We start from the raw sequence: 14,434 nt of genomic DNA on the forward strand, positions 1-14,434 counted from the left end.
AGGAGAAAGTCCACTTGCCCGACCTCGAGGGCCTGCGACCTTCCCCCCGCCGCTGGACGGCCCCTCGGGGAGCTGAAGACCCTACGGCCGTAGCAGAGCTGTTAGCGTCAGGAAGGAACAAACAAACTCAAGGAAAGTTCCACCTACCCATTTTCAGAATAATACTCAGATTTATTTAGAGGAAAAGCTGTGAAATGTTTGCGAGACGACGTGTCTTCCCAACAGGGATTAAGTGAACGTGGGCGTTTGGAGGGTGTCGGGGCCCAGTGGAGGCACATGCGCCCCTGCCCCCCGCAGAGCTCGCCTTCCTCCCACGAGCACCTGCGTTTGCCACGGTCGCCCGCGTGAGCCGTCAAGTTCCTCTCGCCAAACGCAAAACCCTAAAACACTCAGTGCGTCCTCTCACTAAAATAAAATTAGAAATCAGCGTTTTTCAAGGAACTCGAAAAGCCCCCAAATGTCCGTGGAAATTGCGCAATTTGCTTCTAAACAACGACCAGTCGAAGGAGAAATCACAGTGAGTGCGAGAAGACTTTCGAGTTAGAAAATCTTAGAAACTGCTGACAAAGCTGCGACTATGACCCTGGCGGAGGGAACCCAGGGCTCCGTGTCGCGGGGACGCCGGGGCCTTGGAAGCATCTATTAAAAAGGAAGAAAATCTGAAAACCAAGAAGCTAGAAGATCCAACTAAATTTAGTAGAAGGAAGGAAATAATACAGATAAAAGGAGAAATTCATGAAATAAGAAAAAAATGAAACAGAAAACGCATAAATGAATTTGTCTGTCTTGAAGCAAACGTCAAAGGCGTAAAACCTAAAATCCGGGATGCTGGCCCTTCAGGCATCGTCCCCACTAGCGGGCCCTCCGCCCACGTGGTTCCACGTGGAATATTACGCAGCCGTAAACACGACCACTGGAGGCTGTGGGGGCCCATGAACTGTTCACGGCCTCACGTTAAACGACTTAAATCGAGGAGACCGTGCTCCGAACAACATTGGCTCAGGGGCAAGAGGGCCGAGGGCCCCGTGGAGACGCAGGAGCTGCGGCCACCTCAGGACGACCTCCTTCTGCACTTTTTCTGGCATCAAACAACTGCTCAGACGCATACATTTCCCAGTAAAAAGTGAGGCGGAAACGCCCGCACCCCCACCCTCAGTCCCGCTTTCCTTGCGTCTTACTTGAGGGCTGCCTGGAGGAGGCGCTCTGCACCCCGGGGGCCCTCCTCCGCGCCGGCGCCGTTTGCGTGGAGCCTGGGCAGTGAGAGTAGAAAGTCCCAGACCCGGGGCTGGCGGTGGAGGCTTTCCAACGTCGAAATCACCTCCTCCGTCGTGCTGAGGTCTGCCTGGCGGAAAAACACCAGGGGTTCCCCTCTTCCGTGTTGTTGATCAATTAAATGATGGGGGGGGTCGCCGCAAAGGTGCAAGAAACTAGAGCCCCTGGGGGGAGGCTGCCTGATACGCCCGTCGGGTGGACAGACAAGATTTTTAAAATGCTTCTGCGAGGCTGGGTTTTAAGTGCTGCGAAAGCTCAGACAGGGACGGAGACGCGGCCGTCTGCGTTCGTAATTTTGGTATTTTTTGTGGGGTTTTTTCTGTTCTAGCAGCTGAACCGAACCCTGAGCGACGCCGTGTCGGTAACTGAATGCTTCCTGCACACACACGGCCCCACCACCCACCCGAAGAGCTGGTTTTGGTGGCACAACCACTAAAATTTCAGTCTGGAGAAACGTTCATAAAACACGACGCCTAAGCGAGTGCTTTGCCAACACATCCTCGGAATAGGAAAGGTCAGGCCAGGTTTTCTTTGCCTAGGGGGGCGGGGAGGGAATGAGACTCGGAGAAGCAGAGATGCCCCTTCTAATGGCCACGGGGCGCGGGTGGCGGTGGCAGGACCCGCTGGCCGAGGGCAGGACCCCTGGCCGAGGCCACGGAGCTGCTGCTCCCAGCCCGTCTCGTCTCCCCGGGGCGTGCGCCCCCCCAGGCTCAGGGCCCGTCTGCTGCTTCGGAAGATAAACCAGGAGCTGAAACCTGTTTCCCGCCTCTGATGACCACGCTTCAAGCCTCCGTGACAATACTTACCGACAAGAAACCGGAGCCATGAGGAGAGCCTACGATAAAGAAGATTTCGGGCACGTTAGTTCCGCCGGCAGCCAGAACGCGTCCGCCGGGTGCCTGTTTCAGCTCCGAAATCAAACGGCTGGACACGGGGTCCCCGCCCCGTCGGACGACAGGCCGGCCGGGCGTCAACAGCCTCTCTCCTTCCAGAGCGCGTTGGTACTGAGAGAAGTCCTGGGGGAAACCGGCGACCCAGATTCCCGCAATTTGGAGGAAAATTATACTTCGATGAATCTCTCATTCCACCGGCACTGTGACCGCTCGGGGCGGACGGAGAACGTGAAGGGAAAAGACAGGAAAGCAAAGGGAGGAAGAAGCTGAAGGGGCAAAAGCGAAATTGTGATTTTTCAGCCCCGGGGGTGTCTGCGGAGAACCGGAGTCGCTTAGTGTAGAAAACGCAGGCGCGTGTTGTGAGTAGAGGAGATTTTCTCTCACACCGAGCACGGGAACTGGCTCGAATGGTGAAAACAAAAATCAAATGAGCCCGGCCGGCGTGGCTCAGCGGCTGAGCGTCGACGTAGGGTCTGGGAGATCGGGGTTCGATTCCCGTCAGGGCACAGGCCCGGGTTGGGGGCTCGATGCCCAGTGGGGGGCCTGCAGGAGGCGGCCGATCAATGACTCTCATCACTGATGATTCTCTCTCTCCCTCTCCCTTCCTCTCTCTGAAATCAATAAAACATATTTTCTTTAAAAAATCAAGTGAGATTGGCTCTCAAAACATTACTCCCCCTTTAATAGGATGCAGAAAATCTCATATGAAAATCAAATTTTATCAAACATTTCGTGTTTGAAGCTAGTCCGGTCTTTGGGAAACGCATCTGGCCCATCGTGGAGTCGGCCGGCCCCACTGCACCCTGGACAGAGGTGCCCATTTCTCCCTCAGAGATAACATATAACGTCACCTCCTTCCTTTTCCTGCCAAACTTTCTATTTCTTGTATTTCTCCATAAGAGGAAAACAAAATTTTGTAAAAAAAAAAAAATTGGAAGGGGGTTCTCAGGGTTTCCAGATTGAGCAAATAAAAACATACTCATGCTAAAGAAGTATTTGTTGTTTCCCTGAAATTCAAAGTTAACTGAATGTCCTATAGTTTACCTGGCAACCCTGGATGGGGTTGTGCTTAAAAAGGTAGAGGGGACAGGGTCACTGTGACCCCAACGCAGGGACGGAGTCTGCAGGCAGCAACCGAGCCATGTGAAGAGAGGCAACGACCTGCCCCCCTCGAGGCCCCAGCATCAAAGAGCACAAAGTGCTGCTCACACAGAAAGACCCACCCGCGTCTACAGGAGTCAAGTGATCAGCCTGCGTGTGCATGTGTGTGCGTGTGTGTGCATGTGTGCATGCGTGCACGCATCTGTGTACATGTGTGTGCATATGTGTGTGCATGCGTGCACGCATCTGTGTGCATGCACGTGTGTGTGCATGTGTGTGCACGTGTGTATGCATGTGCGCGTGTGCGTGTGTGTGTGTGTGCAAGGCGGGGTCAGATTTAAAAACAGAGGGAGAGGGAATGAGGAAGGAAGCTGGCAACAGAGGAAGGGAGGGCAGAGTGGAGGGGGCCCTGCCCAGATGAGCAGGGATGGGCTGCAGCCCCGGAGGCTGTGCCCCAGGTGCCACCTGGGGGAGGTGGCGGGAGTCCAGCCCCGCCCCCCACAAACCCCCTCCGCGCTGGGCCTCACACGTGGAGGGTGCGCCTTCTCTAGGCCCTACGAGGACAGCCTGGGCCACCCTGTCAACAGGACTTTAAGGACACTGTGGGTCCCCACAGCCCAAGCCTGTGTCCGGGTGAGGGGCTGACAGTGGGAGACATTCACTTGCCTGGAGCCTCGGGTGTTTCCACCCAAAGTTTTTTCAGGTGAGTTGCCTTGTCCATCGTCTCACAAATCTCATCGGCCAGGTCCTGCATCTCTTGTAAGAAGTCCACGTCCTCGATCTTGTGATGGGCGGCGGTGGCTTGGAACCTAGAAGAACTTAAAGCAAACAGAAGAAACGTCGCCAGCAGAACTCCTGATGGGAATAGGCGTCCTCGGCGTTTTTAAGACTCTTGACACCAAATATCAAGTTGTCTTCCATTAAACTTGCAGAAATGAGGCCCAGAGAACCCAAGAGAATGTTCTAAAAGCCACAGGATGGATACGGCCGGGCCAGGGCCAGGCCGAGAGAGCCGAGCACGGGGCCGTCCCCTTGCGCCAGGCTCCACCCAAACCAAACCTTTGAAAGTGCGCGGCCTTCGCCTGGAGGGGTCGGGATTCCAGAAGCACAATGAAAACGTCAGTCATTACGTCTGTAATGTTCAAAATAACCATTTCATAAAGGACCCCCGGGAGCCGCGGACGGAAACGCAGGCCCTGCTGCTTCACCCACATGCGGGACTCCCCTGGAGCCACGGAATTATCAGAGTCCAGACGGGAGGCCCCTCGAAGGGAGGTTTCCTGTCAAAGGAACTGGTTTCATGTTCCTTTTCCAATTATTATGTCAGGAGGCCCTTCATTTGTCCCGAAGATGGGATTAAGAACTATTATTACTAAAATGAAGACAGTGGCAGAAAAAATACACAGGAAATCCAGGGTTAAACACTGACGCGTGAGAGACTGTGAACCGGAGAAATTCCAGGGCCGTAATCGGATTTGGAGGGAGATCATTTCCTCCTTCCCAGGCCCGGGTCTTTGGTCTTTCGCTGGGCAATGAAAGGAGTTGTAAAGAAGAGGCAGGGCGAGGAGATTAGGGTGAACAGAGGCAAGAAAAGGCCCCCGGGCCGTGCCCACACTTCCTCCTGGGCCCCGGGCCTCGCAGCGAAACCTCACGGGGCGGGATCCAAATGCAGACGAACCAGTCAACTCGAAATAAGAGAAGGAAACGCACCCAGGCCCAGAGGAGGCGGCGAGACTGTCTCTCCCGTGAGGTATCGCGAACGTGAGAAACCCTCAGGGGTGCACTAAAAACCACTAGGCCTGGTTGTGCATATTTAAAATTTTTTAAAACAAATACCAGGACACAGGAACCACTTAGACGTAGATTTAACAAACTGTAAAAGTAGAAAATGAATCCCGAAAGGCAGGAAAACGTAATTAAATGGAGAGCTACGTCGTGCTCATGGCCTAGAAGGCCCGAGGCTGTGCCCCGGCCGGTGTTGCTCAGGTGGTTAGAGCGTCGCCCTGATACTCAGGGGCCGCAGGTTCAGTCCCCGGTCAGGGCACAGGCAAGAATCAACCAATAAATGGGAGGGACACCAAACCCATGTGGTCCCCCCCCTCCCCGTCCTCTCTGTCCCTCAAATCAATAAGTTTAAAAAAATGTAAAAGACTCAACGTTGTTAAAATATCAATTATTTCCCAACTCATCTGTACATTAAATGTAGTCCCCGGGGAACGCTGGACGCCCACAGGCCAAAGAATGGGCCCCCCCCCCTCACGCCACCCCCAGAGGACAACTCACGGGGACCCCAGGCCCAGATGTGGAATCCAAAGGGCAAAGCCGTTAGAAGAAAACGGGGGTAAACCTTCACGGTTGGGGGTCAGGCGAAGCCTTTTCGAGACGACGCCGAAACACGGGCAACCAAAGGAAACACATGCCTGAGGCTTCCTCAGAATTAAAAACCGTGCGCTTCAGGGGCAACAAGAAAGAAAGTGGGGAGACAACCCAAACGCGGGGAAAACACACGCAAATCGTTCATCTGGTGCGGGAAGAACCCCTTGAAGAAAACTGGCCTAAATACAAATTTTATTGGGGGGAAATCTACAAATAAAAAATATATAGCAGAACACACCGGATCCCCCATGTTCTCATAATGTGCCAAGAGGGAGGCAGCTGAGACTCGGCTTCGGGGGAGAGGCCGGCCCCGCGGAGCTGGGCGCTGGGGGAGGCAGCCTGGGCGGCCTGCTGTGCGTCACGCACACCTGTGGGTCCCTCCCAATTCCGTCTCCACGGTCAGTCCCAAGGTCAGTGGCCCCCGATGTCAGAAAAGCCTTTCACGGAGCCAGAAGCCACCCCAGCCGGTGTTGCTCAGGTGGTTAGAGCACCGTTCTGTGCACCCAAAGGCGCTGCTGGGCTTGACTCCCGGTCAGGGCACGTCCCCGGGTTGCGGGACTGGTCCCCAGTTGGGGTGCCTGGGGGGACACCCATGTCTCTCTATCTCCCTTCCTCTCTCTAAATCGAAACCAGATGAGTAAATAAATACATAAGGAACAAGGAACACGTTCTTTGCTGCTTTGGGTGCAGAGAGAGGATTCTGCTACCTGTAAAGAAGCCGGTCCCTGGAATCGGGAAAATTATAAAACAGAGACTGAGCAAGAGGGTGAGAAATAAAACGGGGCCGCCGTCAAACTAAATTCCTCAGATCCCGTGGGCTGGGCTGTGCGCGGCCGCTCTGCTCAGGGAGCTTCGGCGCCTGGACCCTCCGGTCCTGCATCGAGGCCTGTGCTTCCACCGACCCTCAGACACCCCCCGTGAGTCACGTCTGAGCTCAACCCCACCAGAGCCGGGGGGGGGGGGGGGGGGGGGGAAGCTCCGCCGCAAAACCAGGAAGGAGGAAGCGGATTTTCACAGCCGCGCCCAGGCCGGGTGAAATCTGGGACTCCTGCGAACCTTCCCGGGGGGTTATGGAGGGCGAGGCGCTCACAGGCCTAACTAACTGTGAAAATGCTTCAATGGACTTGGACGGAGACCGGCCTTCACACACCTGTCGCCCAGACACAGGAATCAGAAGCGGGCGTTTGCTTCAGGCCTTGAGGGTCAACTGAGCCAACACGAGAGCAGGTGGGAAAGGCTGGGGGGCAGGGTCAGAGCCAGAGGCCAGCTGGCCCCTGCGCGAGCCCCGCTCCTTCCTGGCCCTTCTTTCTCTCCCTCGGTCCTCGGTCTTCAGTCCTTGGTCCTCGGTCCTCGGTCCTCGGTCCTCGGTCCTGGGCCCTCACAGGTTTTCGCTGTTTCACCCGGCATTTCTCACACCCGGGCCTCAGGCACTGCGAGGCCCCGGGGGAGCACGGCTGTGCCATTCCCTTCCCCCCTCTTCCCTCCGAGGGGACCCCGCAAGGCGTGCAACCAGGGGAGCAATGGGCAGCAGCAGCTCGTCCCGGGCTCACCCCCGAGCCTGTCTCCCAGGCCCCTTCTCCCCGGCTTCCCAGTGGCCAGAGCCGCCCAGCCCGGCTCTCCCGTTGCCTCCTCTGTGACCTTCCTTGTGTCACGGTCCCGAGTGCACTTCTGCTGCCATCCTGGACCCAGTGCCCTCGGGCTCAGGGCTGGGTAGCCCTTCCCTTTGGATGCCCCATCCCCTTTTCTTTAAGTAAATTCAATTTTTCTTTTTTATTTTATTTTTTAATCCTTACTCGAGATTGTTTCCATTACTCTTCAGAGACGGAGAGAGAGAAACATCGATGTGAGACAGACACATCCGTTGGTTGCCTCCCGCACGTGCCCCGACCAGGGCCAGGGATCGAGCCTGCAACTGAGGTGCAAGCCCTGACGGGAAATTAACCCATGACCCTTCGGTCAGCTGGCGGGTTCTCCAACCCCTGGGGCACAGCGGCAATGCCCCTTTATTCTGGCTTTTCTTACATAAAATACCTCCCACTCTTTCTCTTGTTGGTCTTTGATCCCAACTGATGCCACAGGCAACCCCGGGTGTGGCTTAGATGGAGAGTCAGAGCTGGACGCCTGTCCCCTAGGGCACCAGGAGTGGCCAGACCGAAAAGAAAGAGCTAAACGATCCCTGTTTTCATTTTATCTCAGCTGCGGAACAATAGGATTGAGGCCAAAAACAACACAGTAGGAAAACCCCAGTGGGTGGCCCCAACAAATACTTGGCACCAACATGAACAGTTGGCTAAACAAGCCATTCTGAAGTCAGATTCTTAACCTAAGAAAACAAACCATTATATGCAACTAGTATCTACTAGTCAGCAACTGCTTTTTGGTCCTTAAACAGTAGAAAGACACTATCATATGAGTCTGAATTTAATAAAACTGATTCCTTGTAACTCTACGTCTGTACCTCTCATGGCTTCCGACCCGTCCCAAATGATAGAGGCGTTACTAAAAGCATCGCTCCTGTTCTATGCCCTGGCTTCCCACGGATTCTGAAAGGTGTTTGTGCTTCTTACTGGAAGTGGTGCTCCTTGGGCCCCGCATAGCTTGTGTTCCGGCACCTCGCCCCGGTGTTGCAGAGAAGGCCTTGGATGAAGGGGAAAACGCCCCCGCTGGGCAGGTCCCGGGGCTGCAAGTAACCTGGATGCAGGTGCAAGGAGGAAATGAGTCCATACACCTGGCCGCAGGAAAGCAGTACCTACTGAGTTAGAGCAAGAACGGTAACGTGGGTGTCACGCTATTGTATCACTAATCCTCTCTTATGTGTTCACATGGTCCCCCATGGGTGCCCCACCATGACACTTCTCCCGCTGTGTTGTCATAATCCGGCCTTACGATAAGTTCTGTGAGGACAGAGAAAACACCTGTCTGCCACTCTATTCTCAGCAAGGCCCGGGACACAGAAGGCACTCGATACGTATTTGCCAACTGAATAAGTAAATTAATTCACCATTTGGGATAGTGACATACTGTTTTAGATGAAGCCCGCCCCTTAATAATCCTTCATTCGTGTCACATTTTCAGAATCAGCCATATCTATAGTTCAAGGGGCATAAGTCTGATAGAAACAAAACAGGCCTTCATTTCTCAAGGAGTGATGCAGCTGAGGTTGCAAACCAGAAACACAAAATGGTCTTTCTGAGAAGCCCCTGGAGCAGAGGAATTTATCAATAATGGTTTATCAGTTACATCACCATCATCATCACCATCTTCACCATCACCATCATCATCAACATCTTCACCATCACTGTCATCATCACCAGCATCACCCCATTATCAACATTATCATCAATATTACTATCATCCTAACCACCATCATCTCCATCATCACCATCATCACCATCATCACCATCACCATCACCATCACCATCATCTCATCATCATCTCATCACCATCATCACCATCACCATCATCATCACCATCATCATCACCATCTTCACCATCACCATCATCATCACCATCATCATCACCATCTTCACCATCACCATCATCATCAACATCTTCACCATCACTGTCATCATCACCAGCATCATCCCATTATCAACATTATCATCAATATTACTATCATCCTAACCACCATCATCTCCATCATCATCTCATCATCACCATCACCATCATCATCTCCATCATCTCCATCATCACCATCACCATCTCCATCACCATCATCATCTCCATCATCTCCATCATCACCATCACCATCTCCATCACCATCATCACCATCATCACTGTCACCTTCATCACCACCATCACCATCATCTCCATCATCTCCATCATCACCATCACCATCATCTCTATCATCTCCATCATCACCATCATCATCATCTCCATCATCACCATCATCTCCATCATCTCCATCATCTCCATCATCACCATCACCATCATCTCCATCATCACCATCACCATCATCTCCATCATCACCATCACCATCATCATTGTCATCACCATCACCATCACCCTCATCACATTATCACACCATCATCACCTTTTCCTTCATCACCACCATCAGTACCAGGTGGGTGAGCTGATGTGCATCCACCTTTTACCTCTTCCTCTGCTCTTTCTGTCCCTATAAATGGCACACATACCGGTGCCCACGTTGAGGCAACTTTTTAGGAGAATAAATCTACCTTTGAATATTATTCCTAAAAGGAAAAAATGTAAATCGATGCTCACAGACACGTGCCCCAGAGCTACAGCCATCGTGATATTACAGCGGAACCCTGCCCAGGCCTCCCACTCAGAACTCAGCGTTTCTAAAGGACAGAAGAAAGAGTGCTGCACTTTTCCTCTGGAGGTTTGTCATCAAAGTGACACTTACAGTTGTCCCTATGTCTGGGAGGTTCTTGAACACGAAGGACTATCAGAATCGTGAACAGGATACATGGCCACAAGAATTCAGCGAGGGAAAGGACCTGGGGAAGTTGTCCAAAAATAATTAGTGCTTGAATAAATCACAAAGCATTACTGTCTCTCCATCTGTTAAAAACTGGCACACTGGCCAGGCCGAGCCTCCTCTACCAGAGGTCATTGCCATCCCTACCATGGGGCTCTGAGAACAATTGTGGGAGACGGGGGCCCACAGAGGAGGTCACTCATGGAAGGAAAGGAAGCAGAGCCCGGAGGCAGGCTCCCCTCAGGATGCACAGGCCCCCTCGTTTACAAGCTCTCGCTCATCCACTGCTCCACCCTCCCGACGGGCAGGGAGGGGCCAGCTCTGCACACTGGCCTCCAGGGACCCGGCTAGTTTGCCCCGTATCCTTGATCCAGCTGTGAGGGAGCCTGGACTGAATCTCAGGCCTGCAGACGAAATGAGTGAGTTTCCATCCACTCAAACAGAGCATCGTACACACTGAGTTCAAACCCATTTTTTAAAAATATGTCTTCATTAATTTTAGAGAGAGAGGAAGTGAGAGAGAGACGCATCCATGAGAAACGTCAACATCGATCGGCCTTCTCCTGCACGCCCCCTACGGGGCATCGAGCCCGAAACCCTGGCATGTGCCCCGGCGGGGAATCCAACCCGGGACCTCTTGGTTCCTGGGTCGACATTCGACCAACTGAGCCACGCTGACCGGGCTGAAACCCACTTTTTAATCCTCTGAGTTGCTCAGGTAGCACGTGGTTTGGGTTGCAACTGAAAACCACAAAAAATAAAACATTCGATACCCAAAAACAATAAAATTGTAAACGAGTGAAGAAGAAAAGGAGCTCTTTGGAGGGAGGAGCTGGTGCGGAGCCTCACTGGCGGCGAGAGAAGGAAAAGCTGTGGTGGGTTTGGAACATCCAGGGAGCCGGGGGAACCCGTGTAGTTAGCCCGTGGCCCCGGGTCCGTGGAAACAAGGGCTTTGCGCTCAGCCTGAAAGTCTGTTGTGTCCTCAGGGCTCTGTGGATGCCGACCTCGCCCGGGAAGAGACTTTCCCAGAGTATTATGAAGCACGAACTTCATACTATGGCAAGAAAAGGGGTTCGAACAACATGAGTCTGACCCGAGAGCCGTGAACCTACGGCTCAGCCTCCCTGACGGGGGAAGGGGTGCGGGGGCAGGTTACAGCTGACCCCACGCTGAGCACAGGAGGTAACGTGATCTTAGGAGGCCTTCGGGGGGTTCCCTTCAGTTGACTCAAGTGACACAAGCAGCGTATTTCTCCCTGGGCTCGGGGTGGCCCCTGGGGTCCAAGCCACCCGGGAGAGCTGTGCCATTTAAACGTCCCAAGCGGCCGGCCGGTGTGGCTCAGTGGTTGAGCATCAACCCAGGAACCCGGAGGTTGAAGGTTCGATTCCCGGTCAGGGCACAGGCCCAGGTTGCGGGCTCGATCCCCAGCCGGGGGCCTGCAGGGGGCAGCCGATCAATGACTCTCATCATTGATGTTTCTCTCTCTCTCTCCCTTCCTCTCTCCAAAATCAATAAAGATATATATATTTTTTTTAATTGAGGGGACATGAGAATTCAGCAAAATGGAATTCAATGTCAATTCCAGAATTTCTTCACACAGGGGAACCGGTCGGCAGAAACCCCCGTGTGCTAAGCGTGGACCTGAGTCAGAAATTATGTGCACGCCACGCAGATCTGCCTCCCCGGAAAGGCGGCGTTTTCAGGGGTTCGTTTCAGCCCAGCAGCCTCGGAAATGAAGGCCGGCCCGTCGTCATCATTCGTAAGCACTGACTGCCCCCTGGTTGGGGCGCACGCTTGCGGGGGGGGTTCACCTCGCGCTAGCCCGAGCTTGGCCTGAGCGACCCCCCTGCACTGAGGAGGGTGCTGCCCCTCACCTGGTACAGTGTCCACAGGAGGTGAACCAACGCTAACGATGGGACAGGAAAGAGCAACCCCGGGGCCCTGCCACCCTCCCTGGGGACCCACACGGCAGCCTCAGGCGCTGGGGTGGGCGCCCAGGACGCCCGTCTACGCGCTAATCTCAGACCTTGTCCTTTCGGCCGAAGGCACAGTTTTCACAAGGAGCCGAGAACAGCCACTAGAGCTGATTTTCCCACCTTTATTTTTATAAAGAGTTTTTCTGAATCAGCTCTTTTCTGACGATGCCACAGCCCCAGTCTCGCTCTGGTCCCGCGGTTCGGCTGCTTTGGCCCCGAGGGACCCGGCCTCCCCGTACCCTGCAGGGTGGGGCGCAGCCCCAGCCACCCCGAGGGCCCACCCCGAGGACCCACCCCAAGGGCCCACCCTGAGGACCCACCCCGAGGTCCCTCCCCGAGGACCCACCCCGAGGACCCACCCCGAGGGCCCACCCCGAGGTCCCTCCCCGAGGGCCCACCCCGAGGGCCCACCCCGAGGGCCCACCCCGAGGTCCCTCCCCGAGGACCCACCCCGAGGACCCTCCCCGAGGGCCCCCCCCGAGGGCCCACCCCGAGGGCCCCCCCCGAGGACCCACCCCGAGGGCCCACCCCGAGGGCCCACCCCGAGGGCCCACCCCGAGGTCCCTCCCCGAGGGCCCACCCCGAGGGCCCACCCCGAGGGCCCACCCCGAGGGCCCACCCCGAGGTCCCTCCCCGAGGGCCCACCCCGAGGTCCCTCCCCGAGGGCCCACCCCGAGGGCCCACCCTGAGGACCCACCCCGAGGTCCCTCCCCGAGGACCCACCCCGAGGACCCACCCCGAGGGCCCACCCCGAGGTCCCTCCCCGAGGGCCCACCCCGAGGGCCCACCCCGAGGGCCCACCCCGAGGGCCCCCCCCGAGGGCCCACCCCGAGGATCCACCCCGAGGGCCCGGGGACAGGCGGCCTCGCTCACCGGGTGCCTGCGTCGGCACAGCCAGTCCTTCCAGAGCAGGGCTCCCAGCTGGCGCCCGGCCGGCCCCATGCCTCTGCCTCTGGGTGGGGAAGCCGGAGCCGGGGTTTATATGCCCAGGCCCGGCCCGGCGCCCGCGCTCATTGGTCAACCCCAACGACGGCAAGTGATGCGAGAAGGATCGCTGGCCTCTGCAGGCCGCGGATCGGGTGTCCCTCCTGCTGAGCTCGGGAGAAACCTCACCTCCCAGCCGTCCAGGGTGGAGGCTGAGCCCGGGCGCACAGAGCACACACCGCTGAGCCTGCGGGGAGGCACTGCCCTCGGCCCGCCCTCTCCCGCGATGCTGACCGAGCGGAGTCACCCCCCCCCCCCCGCTGGACCCTCGGCCACTTCGGACGAGGTCCCCTGGCCAAGAAGGGCTGGAAAGGAGAGGGAAACCGTGTTGGTCTGGGGGAGACAGAGGGCCCGTGGGTCAAGGTCACAGTCAAGGTCGTGGTGCTGCTGCACCCTCCCCCCTCCCCTCCTGCACCCATTTCTCCCAAAGGGCTGGGACCCGTGCTCAGGGACCGGAGGGTGCAGCGGGCGGAGCCGGCGTCTGAGCAAACCCAGCCCCTCTCCCCTCTGCAGCTCGCCAGCGGCATCCGCGAGCCTGTGGGCCCCAGGGGCGGGTGATTACCGCGCGCGGTCACCTGGTCACCGGCCTGATGGCCTCAGCTGGGCAGCTGGGGCTGCACCATCCCCACGGCTGGGCTCGGGGTTCCTGTCGCCCCCCAGCTGTGGTCGGGGGCCCTCAGGCGACCAAGCCCCTGGTCTCCGCGTCAGAGCAATTTCCACAGCTGCCAGGCCCCCTCGGTGGCTTTCGCAGTGGGAAGTGGGGCCCAGGCTCCAGCAGAGGAACGGCCCCAATTACCCAGCCAGCCTGGTTTTTACGAGAACGTCATTTTTACATTTTATTTTCTTTTGTGTTACATGCAGGGCATCCCAAAAAATGCACACACACTATAAAGGCAGTGTTTCTTAAAATACATTTCATGCCCGGCCGGGTGTGGCTCAGCGGTTGAGCATCGACCTGGGATCCAGGCGATCGGGGTTCGATTCCTGGTCGGGGCACATGCGGGGGTTGCGGGCTGCAGCCGATCAATGACTCTCATCATTGATGTTTCTCTCTCTCTCTCCCTCTCCTTTCCTCTCTCTGAAATCAATAAAGATATATTTAAAAAAATAAAATAAAATACATTTCATTTTCAAAATGTAATAGAATCTACAGCGACCAGCTGTTAAAGTGTGTGTGGTTTTTGGGGGTCACCTATACGTACAGTGCTTCACCTCGTGGGAGACTGTCATTATTTCTGAAAGCTCCTGGATTAGGAAAACCCCAGCGTGGGGTGTCCCCCTCTCATTCCTGTAGCAGCCAGCTTGCGCGCGTGTGGTTTTACCCGTCAGAATCCAACTCTGCTGACGGCTCGGCCTCGGACGTCCGGCCCCCGGAACGGTGGGGACAC

The sequence above is a fragment of the Miniopterus schreibersii genome (assembly GCF_964146895.1).
Source record: "Miniopterus schreibersii genome assembly, chromosome: 9".
Taxonomy (NCBI): Eukaryota; Metazoa; Chordata; class Mammalia; order Chiroptera; family Miniopteridae; genus Miniopterus; species Miniopterus schreibersii.